An 11,038-nucleotide genomic window follows, 5' to 3' on the forward strand; every position below is an offset into this window, starting at 1 on the left:
GGGTATAAAGTGAGCTTCCCTGAAAGGCTCAGTCGTTCACAAGCAAGGATGGGGCGAGGTTCACCACTTTGTGAACAACTGTGTGAGCAAATAGTCCAACAGTTTAAGAACAACGTTTCTCAATGTGCAATTGCAAGGAATTTAGGGATTATCATCAACTACAGTCCGTAATGTGATCAAAAGATTCAGAGAATCTGGAGAAATCTCTGCAAATAAGCGGCAAGGCAGAAAACCAACATTCAATGCCCGTGACATTTGATCTCTCAGGCAGCACTGCATTAAAAACTGACATCATTCTGTAACAGATATTACCACATGGGCTTAGAAACACTTCAGAAAACCACTGTCAGTGAACACAGTTCGTCGCTCCATCTACAAGTGCAAGTTAAAACTCTGCCATGCAGAGTGAAAGCCATATATCAACAAAGTGGAAAAGTGTCCTGTGCTCTGACGAGTTCAAAAGCCAGTATCTCTGATGGTGTGGGGGTGTGTTAGTGCCCATGGCATGGGTAACTTGCACATCTGTGAAGGCACCATTAATGCTGAAAGGTACATACAGGTTTTGGAGCAACATATGCTGCCATCCAAGCAACGTCTTTTTCAGGGACGTCCTGCTTATTTCAGCAAGACAATGCCAAGCCACATTCTGCACGTGTTACAACAGTGTGGCTTTGTAGTAAAAGAGTGCGGGTACTAGACTGGCCTGCCTGCAGTCCAGACCTGTCTGCCATTGAAAATGTGTGGCACATTATGAAGAGCAAAATACGACAACAGAGACCCCGGACTGTTGAGCAACTGAAGTTGTACATCAAGCAAGAATGGGAAAGAATTCCACCTACAAAGCTTCAACAATTAGTGTCCTCAGTTCCCAAACGCTTATTGAGTGTTGTTAAAAGGAAAGGTGATGTAACACAGTGGTAAACACGCCCCTGTCCCAACTTCTTTGGAATGTGTTGCAGGCATCAAATTCAAAATGAGTGAATATTTGCAAAAAACTATAAAGTTTGTCTGTTTGAACATTAAATATCTCATCTTTGTAGTGTATTCAACTGAATATAGGTTGAAAAGAATTTGCAAATCATCGTATTCTCTTTTTATTTATGTTTTACACAACGTCCCGACTTCATTGGAATTGGGGTTGTATCTTGAATTAGATTTCAGTAATTATTCAATATTTTTTTTTCTTGTGTCAAAATTTTATACCTAATGTTAATGACAGAAAAATGTGCATAATTGCACATATTCGAGTTGGTATATGTCAGGGGTCAGCATCACATGACTATCTTTTACTGCCCTGTTGCAGGCTCCACAGCAGAATTAGATTTTTAGGTAGAAATAGAATAATCCTCCTTAGCAGTCAATAAAACTGATTCTTCAAACACATTTTACCAATAAATGGTCTTAAACAATGGAGTTATATTATGTATAACTGCTAATTTACCCTTTAACCTTTAACTTTGTGGAAAAGTATCCTGCCGGAGATGCGAGAAAAGCAGCTATAGCTGAGCTGAAGCTTAAAGCAAAGCAAAATAAGTCTGTGTTTTTGTTCATACTACCATATTTTAGCCTTACCTAGCACATCAGCACATACTGGGCCATATTCACAGCCAAGATGGTAAAATGAACATAAAGTTATGTGGCTCCAATATGGTTTGATTTTTATTGAAAGGATAAGATGGCCCTTATTAACATTAGGGTTGCTGACCCCTGGTATATGCAAATCCTGGTGGTCTTTAGTGGGCACTTCTTCATGCAAAATTGATAACGAAAAACAGAAATGATTCATTTGTTACTCATTACAGTCTGTTGAACGAGCTGTGGGTAAGGCATGATTAAAAGTGCAGCCTCCCAGTTTTATTTGCTGTGCTGAGTCTGATATAGGACTGTAGTAGATTGCAGTGCACACGTGATTTAGTCTTGCCACAATAGTGGCGGCAATTTCACACCTCTGCACATAATCCCAGTCATTATCCCACACCCCTGAGGAGGAAGACGTTAAAGAGGCCCCCAGAGCTGGAGATGAGTTCACTGCAGATTAGAATTCCAACTGTATCATTTTAAACTGATATCCATCACTTATGTACATCTATCTTTCTCTCTCCCTGTCTGTGAGCACATGGAGTGCTTCCTCTGAAGTTTAAATCTTTAGCCTCTGTCTTTTATTGTGGACTGCTAGTGCACTAACTGATGACCTTTCTTTTGGCAGAATGTGTGATGCCGCAGTTTTAGAGATTTGCTAGTTTGGTCAGGACAACATTCAAACGTTCCTGCTTTTAACAGATCAGTGAAGTATGTGTGGGAAGTGAGAGGGATAGAAATGTATCAGCCTGTGCTCCATTAGTGACACTTATTTTAGCATTACTCTAACAATGAGGTGGAAAAACATACAAATATAATAATCATTCATGGAGCTATATTTAAACCTTTTTTATTCTTTGTGAAGAATCCCATCTTTTACTAATTAATTATTCATTCATTGATTTCTATTCTAAAGCCAATTATTGTCTTTTATGTTTATGTATGCGATTTCTGATTATTTCCTCTTTAAAGCACTTGTTTGAAAATGTAGCATGTGAATAAGGATTGTTATCATTATTTATTTATGTTTTTCAATTATTATTTGCATATTTGGCTCCCCTTCCTTTTTTCTCTGTATTTTTTTCTTTCTCCTTATCTCTGTCTTTCTCTCTCTCTTTCTCTCTTTCTATCTCTTACTGTCTCTCATTCTCTCTCTCTCTCTCTCCATATCCCTATTTCCCTCCTTCTCTGCCTCTCTTTTCCTCTTACTCTTTCTCCTCTCTCTTTCTTTTCTTCTCTTTCTTTCTCTTTTTCCCACTCCCTCCTTCTTCCTCTATTCTCTCTCCCTCCCTCTCTCTCTCTCCTTGTCTTTTTCCCCACTTCTCTTTCTCTGTTTTTTCTCTCTTTCCACCTCCCTTCTCTCTTGCCATTTCTCCATTTCTCTTTCTCTCCCTCTCTTTCCCTCTCTTTCTCTGTCTCTCTTTCTCCATATCTCTCTCCCTATTGCCCCCCCAACCCTTTTTGGCACCATATGGTCCAGTTCTTTCTCTTCCTGTTCCCAGCCTTTCCCTTGCTCTGCCCGTTCCGCTCCTGAACAGATGGAGGGTGTCAGCAGGCAAATCTATTCTTATTTCATCCCCACTCTGGCTCTGAATTTTGAAAATCTCTCATGTCATTATCAATAAATACATTTTAAATAAATGAAGTGGATCTGGAGCCCTTGTTGCGTGGGAATTTACAACCACTGTTGAGAGATTGTTGTGAATCTTTCACTTCAGTTCAGTTCAGTAGAGTGAGTTTCTCAGCATGGCCACATATAGTTACAGTAATTCGAGTGGCTGACTTGAGGAGGGATGTAAGAGGATGCTGTTCCCTCAGTCACAGAAATAAAAAGAGATGAAAATCAGCCCCTTTGTAACTCTGCTCTTTTCATTCCTTTTGGATCAATGTCAATATATGAATTCTTATAAAAGCAAATTCTAATGACTGTAGGCCTCGGACCTTAAAGTGTCCTATATAAAAGTGGCATCTGAATCACACTGTAAGATGGAAATCTGACCAGTTATTTAAAAAAGTAAACAAGTAAGTATAACTACAGTTCATGAGCTAAATACTACCACCCTCCAAACTGGTTAAACCTGCCACCCAATCACAACACATTAACATTAAATTAAAAAATAAAAAGGCCAACACATTTTCTATAGGTCTTCTGTGTGTGTGTGTTGTGTGTGTGCTGTTTTGGGTTTGCTTGGGTCAGGCAGATGTACAGACGGATGACAAAAAGGTGTTTCAGTAAGGTGCTGCTCAGTCGTGGAAATACATTTTATGAAGCTCCTAATGTGCAGCACTTTTGCTGATGTTGCTTCCAGAGGTAACCTGGAACTCTTTACTAAGTGATTCAACAGAAGGTCGGCACTGAGCACTACCACTTCGTGGCTGAGCTGTTGTTGCTTATAGGTGTGTTCATTTTACAATAATAGCACTTACAGTTGACTGGGGTAGATCTAGAAGACCAGAAAGTTCACAAACTGACTTGTGGCAGAGGTGGCATCCTTTTACAGTGCTATGTCTAAAGTCAGTGAGCTCATCAGTGTGACCCATTCTACAGTATTTGTCTATCAAGACTGTGTATTTAATTTTATCTAATTTTAATTTTATTTAATTTTTCTCTTGGCATAGACCACACACACACTCACCCACTTGTGGAAAATATGGTAGAGGATGACTCATCTAAACGTATCTCTATTAAAATTTGTTTTTCCATATTACTTTTTTCCAAACATCACTGAATCGCTGGGTCATTTACAGAAACATTCATTTTTGTGTCCCTAGTGTTTACAGATACACTCACTGGCAACTTTGTTAGGTACACCTGTTCAATTGCTTGTTAACACAAATAGCTAATCAGCCAATCACATGGCCGCAGCTCAATGCATTTAGGCATGTAGAGGTGGTCAAGGCAACTTGCTGAAGTTCAGACCGAGCATCAGAATGGGGAAGAAAGGGGATTTAAGTGACTTTGAATGTGGCGTGGTTGTTGGTGCCAGACGGGCAGGTCTGAGTATTTCAGAAACTGCTGATCTGCTGGGATATTCACACACAACCATCTCTAGGATTTACAGAGAATGGTCAGAAAAAGATAAGATATCCAGTGAGCGGCGGTTGTGTGGATGAAAATGCCTTGTTGATGTGAGAGGTCAGAGGAGAATGGGCAGACTGGCTTGAGATGACAGAAAGGCAACAGTAACTCAAATAACCGACCAAAATCTCTGAGGAATGTTTCCAACACCTTGTTGAAAGTGTGCCATGAAGAATTAAGGCAGTTCTGAAGGCAAAAGAGGTACAACCTTTTACTAGCAAGGTACCTAATAAAGTGGCCGGCGAGTGTATATTACACTTGAAAAACATGTTAAGGTTACAATTTGTTTACATGTTTAAATAAAACATTGCTATTTTAACAATTATACTTTCTTGAGCCTCAATTTAGCAATTTTATTTTACATCAATTATCTAGAATTCCATGCACCACAGAAATGCTCATCCCCCCACTCATGTATAAATGCTCATCACCTCAGAAATATTTTGAAGGAAAAAACACATTTTACTGCAATTTTAATTACCATAATCTATACATGACTATGGAACAGTGGCGTAGTGGGTAGCGCTGTCGCCTCACAGCAAGGAGGGCCTGGGTTCGATTCCCCGGCCGGGCGACCGCGGTCCTCTCTGTGTGGAGTTTGCATGTTCTCCCCGTGTTTGCGTGGGTTTCCTCCGGGTTCTCCGGTTTCCTCCCACAGTGCAAAAGACATGCAGTCGCTCTGGATAAGAGCGTCAGCCAAATGCCTGTAATGAATATATGTATTAAGTGACGTAAAGAAAACGAATGCCAAATATATAATGAAAGTCATAGGCCCAGGAGTCGTGCCACTGATGTTACTGCGTAACAAAAAATCTCTTAATTTTGAAATAGAAATCATCGCATCACTTGACTTCCTTTTGCCTATTTTCTGAGGATTTAAGAAGAAAATTACGTGGCAAGCCCACTGTGTCTTTCAGTTATCAGATATTTTCTCATTTAGCTCATGATTTCATATGAAGCTTTTAGTTGAAGTCACTGGTATGACCTTTATTCTTAGGTAACTGTGATAAAATAGAACACAAATGGATCAAATTACACATTGTAGTGGATATTTCATGACTGACAACATGTGGTTTGATGCTCTGTAGCAGCCATTGGATAAAATGCATTCTTCATTAAAAATGTCACTGGTGTTACTGTCTCTGGTGTTACCTTTCATATGTGTAACACCAATGAGGATTTGCAACACCTGTTATACCTATGAAGTGATAAAAAGTGAAAATATCTGTAGAATGACGCCTCTCTGTATGTGGACAGACTGATCTGACACAGTCTGATCTAATAGGATCGCCAGTTTGTCAGTATTAGACATCGGATGTGTTTTATGAAGTATATTTCACATATTTCACATTCCATGAAAGGTGTGACCTTCACCTTTAAATCTGCTTAATCATAGCTGTAGTAAAGGCACTGGCATATAGGGTTAGGACACCATCTAAATGATTGTTTTATCGATCTGTCCATTGATAAATTTAGAGACTTAGCCATCTGCCTCACTGACCATTAATGTGTGCTGTTTCCTGAGCTTCAGATGTTCAGCCAGACATACAGTTACAGACAGATGCATTGATCAGGGCTCGTTTGACCTTCACCAGTGTGAGTCACAATGAAAGCTCTCTCTCTGTCTCTGTCTCTCTCTCTTTCTCTCTCTCTCTTTCTCTCTTTCTGTCTCTCTCTCTTTCTCTCTTTCTCTCTCTCTTTCTCTCTTTCTCTCTCTCTTTCTCTCTCTCTTTCTCTTTCTCTCTCTGTCTATGTCTCTCTATCTCTCTGTCTCTCCTTCTCTGTCTCGGTATCTTCCTCTCTGTCCATCTCTCACTTTATGTCTGTCTCTCTCTTAATCTCTTAAAGTCTGTCTATCTGTCTCTGTCTCTCTCTCTCTCTGCCTCTTTCTGTCTAGCTCTTTTTTCCCTGTCTCTCTCTCTCTGTACTCTGAGTGAAACTGAATCTGTTGAAGCTTGGCGCTGGCTGGTCGAGGCCACAGCAGTCTTAGTGACAGTGAGAAATGAGATGCTTTTCTAATGAATCTCAGTCTGTAAGCTTGGGGATTTTCTGAGTTATTTTTTGGAGCTCCTGCAGCTTCACGGTTGACATTTTAATCTTAATTCAGCTCCTGGGTGAGACGTTATTTCTGGGACAGGTGTCTCAACAGTGATATGATGCTTGCTGCAATATACCTCCCCACTCTCCCACCCTCCACCCTTCACCATTCCCACTTCAAACGCACAATGATAGAGCTCACTCATTTTTTTAACCAAAACTTTTGGAGCTGAATTTTCATGCTTCTAATTTACATTTGAAATTTGAGTTTTTAAAATGGGTTTTTTAAGGGTTCTTTGGCAAAGGCAGTGGCTATACACAATTGCTACTCAAATAACCATTTAAATGTTGAAAACAGTGCTTTGCATAAATAAGTAGTTCTTCTTCATGATGAAGAACGTGCTGTATAAAAGTATTTATGGAATCTTAAAATGATTCTATATGGCAACAAAAAGGTGCACTGACAGGTTATTTTTGGCCACTATTTATGCAATATTGTTTTAATAAAACAGATAAATCCCACTAGCACATTTCCAGTACTATTCATTAGCCAAAGTTGCAAAATAACTTGACTACAATTATAAAAATAGCTAAAACGTGCTCTTTAATAAGAAAAACATCTTAAATGAGATGAAAAACAGTCACGTATTTAAATATATGAATCAAATAAATGTTAGATTGAAAGTAAGAGGCAACCAGCTATTTAGTGCAATGAGTCATGTAAAATTGTGCTATAACATTTTGGGAGGTGTAGCAACAGCACTCAAAAACAGCGTGAGGGCACTTACCTGCTTCACATGATTTAAATCATAAAATTGCAACACATATCAATGAAAGCCAACATAATAGACTGACCAGTTGCTGATCACCTGTAACGCTCATCATTGGCTGAACTTGCACCCCTAGTATTATTTTAAGTCATAGAACCTTTTTCGGTACTATATTAGAGTTCTTACTCTTTTTTTTGGAACTCTTTGCTAAGAGTGTTTTCTGAGCCTAAACAAAAACTTGTTTTTTCAGATGTTCTCACATGTGCGTCATATGAAGGCCTTGATCAGGAATACAGATTAATGGAGCATAAAATGAAAAAAGCATGCATTTTAGCTGTCTGACTCCACACAGTTGCATCCACACAGTTATTGGTAAAAGTAAGTAAACTATAAACTATGTCACCAATGGGTAAAATCAGTTCTGGTGAGATGATTTTAAAATGCACTGATAAAACATCATGTAGCTGCTTATTTTAAAAAGAGGGCACAAAAGTATCTCTGTAATGCTCATAATCAGCTTAGGATGTGTTGTCTTTGCAGTGTGTGTATGGCAGTGGGCAGGCGTAAGCATGGCTATTTTTAGATGTTTGCCTCTTCAAACATACAAACACACACACACACACACACACACACACACACACACACACACACACACACACACACACACACACACACACACGTATGTGCATACACACTATACCCTTAATAAGGCATATGAGCCACCTAGTTCTGCACCAGTACCTACTCCTCTGCCCTTCAGATTCACCTAGACCCACCTCTGCATGCAGATATCTTGACTCCTGAACAACGACAAATAGAAACATGAAGAAAGCAGACCCTCATACAAGAGTCTCCCAGATTCTACAGCATATCCAGACACCTTGACTTCCTATAAGACAATTTCATATTTGCGGTGATGAGGTTGGACAAGCTTTACACAATGTGCAATTCAACAAGAAACTGTAGCTCACAACTCAAACTAGTTGCTTTATATCCATCAACATTCAGACATAGCAGTTGCTTTAACCTAGAGCTTTGGCCATAAAGTTTATTTTGAGAGAACAAATACATTATGATCATAAAGGTTATCATAGCTTGAGGGACAAACTTGTAGGGTAGACTGGGGCAATAAAAACACTAAGAGGCAGATTTACTAAAAGAGGCAGTAATTACAGTCTATGAACTTTTTGTGCAGGTTATGGTGGCCAGTTTAGTAGGTTATCTACTAAGAACCTTCATGCAAATATATAGTCAATTGCAACAGCCTCTTTTTAACTGTGGTGGACATTAATCAAGTAAATGTACTGTACTTAAGTAGTACTTAAGTAGTTTTTTCTGTACTTTACTGAAGTTTACTGTATTTCCATTTTGGGCAACTTTTTACTTTCACTCCACTACATTTCAAAGTCAAATACCTTACTTTTTACTCCACTACATTGTGTGAAATCTGCCACTCCTTTTGGCTTGTGTGTGTATAAAAACATAACATCAAAACTAAAAAGGGCAAAGGAAGAACACCAATCAGGGCACACTGTGCACTTTGTTGTGACATACCGACCCAGTACAGCACATGGTTCAACATCAGTGCAGCAGCGTAAAATTTTGGGAGTGTTTATTCAACATAAATGATGAACTAACCTAACTTTGTGTAAATAGACCACAATATAGAAATATGTCCACATATGCAGTCTTGACTGATGCGTCTTTTTTCTCACTTTATACAAACATTATTTCATTTTATAGTAAATTTGTTTTTGCTAGTTTATGTTTATGAACAGTGACCTACAGATGCAATATAGCGGAAACTCATTTATGAACCTGTTTTAAACAAGTTTTCATTCAACTTAAACTTGTAACTAAATTGCAAATAAATCTAAAACTGAAACTTTGCTTGTTTGTAAAAGTGATTTCACAGTCATTCTGTTCTAGCTAATGGAAATTGTTTGCCTTCAGTGTTTCACGCTTATGATAATTTTAGTAGCAATCAGTGTCAGACTAATTAACAACACTCTATTAAAATATTGGTTTACCAACACTGGAATATTTTCACCTAAAATGAGTTAATGAAGAAGAGTCTTGTTACAAAAATGCTAAAAGGACATTAGAGCCATAATTGATCTATTAGTACTTTTATATTCGATACTTAAGTACATTTGAAAGTAAATACTTTTGTACTTTTACTCAAGTGGAAAAGTAATTTTATTTCAGAGACACTCAGTTCTACCTAATGGACATTGTTTGCCTTCAGTGTTTTATGCTTATGGTAATTTTAATAGACATCAGTGACTAATTAATGACATTCTATTAAAAGATTGGTTTACCAAGAGCTACACTGCAGTATTTTCACCTAAAATGAGAGAACTAATCTATTAGTACTTCTGATACTTAAGTACATTTGAAGGGAAATACTGTTGTACTTTTACTCAAGTGGAGATCTAAAGGGAGGAACTTCTACTTTTACTGGAGTAATATTTTACCTTGGGTATCTCTACTTTAACTCAAGTACATGATTTGTGTACTTCATCCACCACTGCTTTTCAAGGCCAAAATGGAATTTGCAACAGCTCAAAACATTAGTAAATCTGCCTCTAACTGTTGCTGGATAGCTGTGTTGGCTTCAGAATGGCTTTAGAGCAGAGGCTGTGGTTTAGCTCTTTAGCAGTGCTAGCGTTAGCGTGACATGTGTCTGGCAGCTTTGGCTGTGGAAGCTAAGTGAGCAACATGAAATCAAGAATACACAAGATTTCACGCTCAGCTTGTGACAAGCTGCTTCGGGATGGCAAGCACTAAACTTCTAGCCTCACAACATCCGTGGCAAAATTATGTGTGTGTGTGTGTGTGTGTGTGCGTGCGTGCGTGCGTGTGTGTGTGTTTGCATGCTATTGCGACAAACACAGAAGGTATATCATTCCTTGATATTGCTCAAGTTATGAGGTTTTGATGGATCAAATTTCCTGCACTCTCTCTTTCTAATAGCACTCTGAGAGATGGAAAAAGAAAGGAAGAGATAGAGAGAGAGACAGTGGCTGTTTAAGAAAGGAGGAGGAGGAATGGTGAAATACCACGCTGCAGCTACATTTTTCCATAGCCCCCCCCCCCCCCTCATTTATCTACATTTAGCATTTTGAGGGGTGTGACTGCCTCATTGTGTCTTCTGTGGCTAGCCTCCGTAGGTCGCAGGATAAAGGCTTATATTTTATCGAGGAGCTCAGTTCACAAATCACATTAATCAAATTGCGTACAGAAAGAGAAAAAAAGACACGCTTTGTATATTTAGCCCTGTTGCCAGTCCTCCAGATGTATTTCTCGCAGTCTCTTTCTCTTAATTTGGATACATTTCTACATTAGTCATTACTTTATCTCACATTGTCTTCTGTCTGATTCTGATCTGAATGGCTCTATTTAAAGAAATACTCCAGCCTCCAGTGCTTTTCAACCTAATCTCTATCTGCTACATCTGTATCGTATGATTGATTACAATATCTTTAACCACAGATAAGAATGCTCATTGTCCTGTACTCGGAAAAAGAATTAAAGAATGGTTGAATTGGTTTATTAGCTCACTGTAACTCCA

This window comes from Pygocentrus nattereri, chromosome 25, assembly GCF_015220715.1.
Source record: "Pygocentrus nattereri isolate fPygNat1 chromosome 25, fPygNat1.pri, whole genome shotgun sequence".
Taxonomy (NCBI): Eukaryota; Metazoa; Chordata; class Actinopteri; order Characiformes; family Serrasalmidae; genus Pygocentrus; species Pygocentrus nattereri.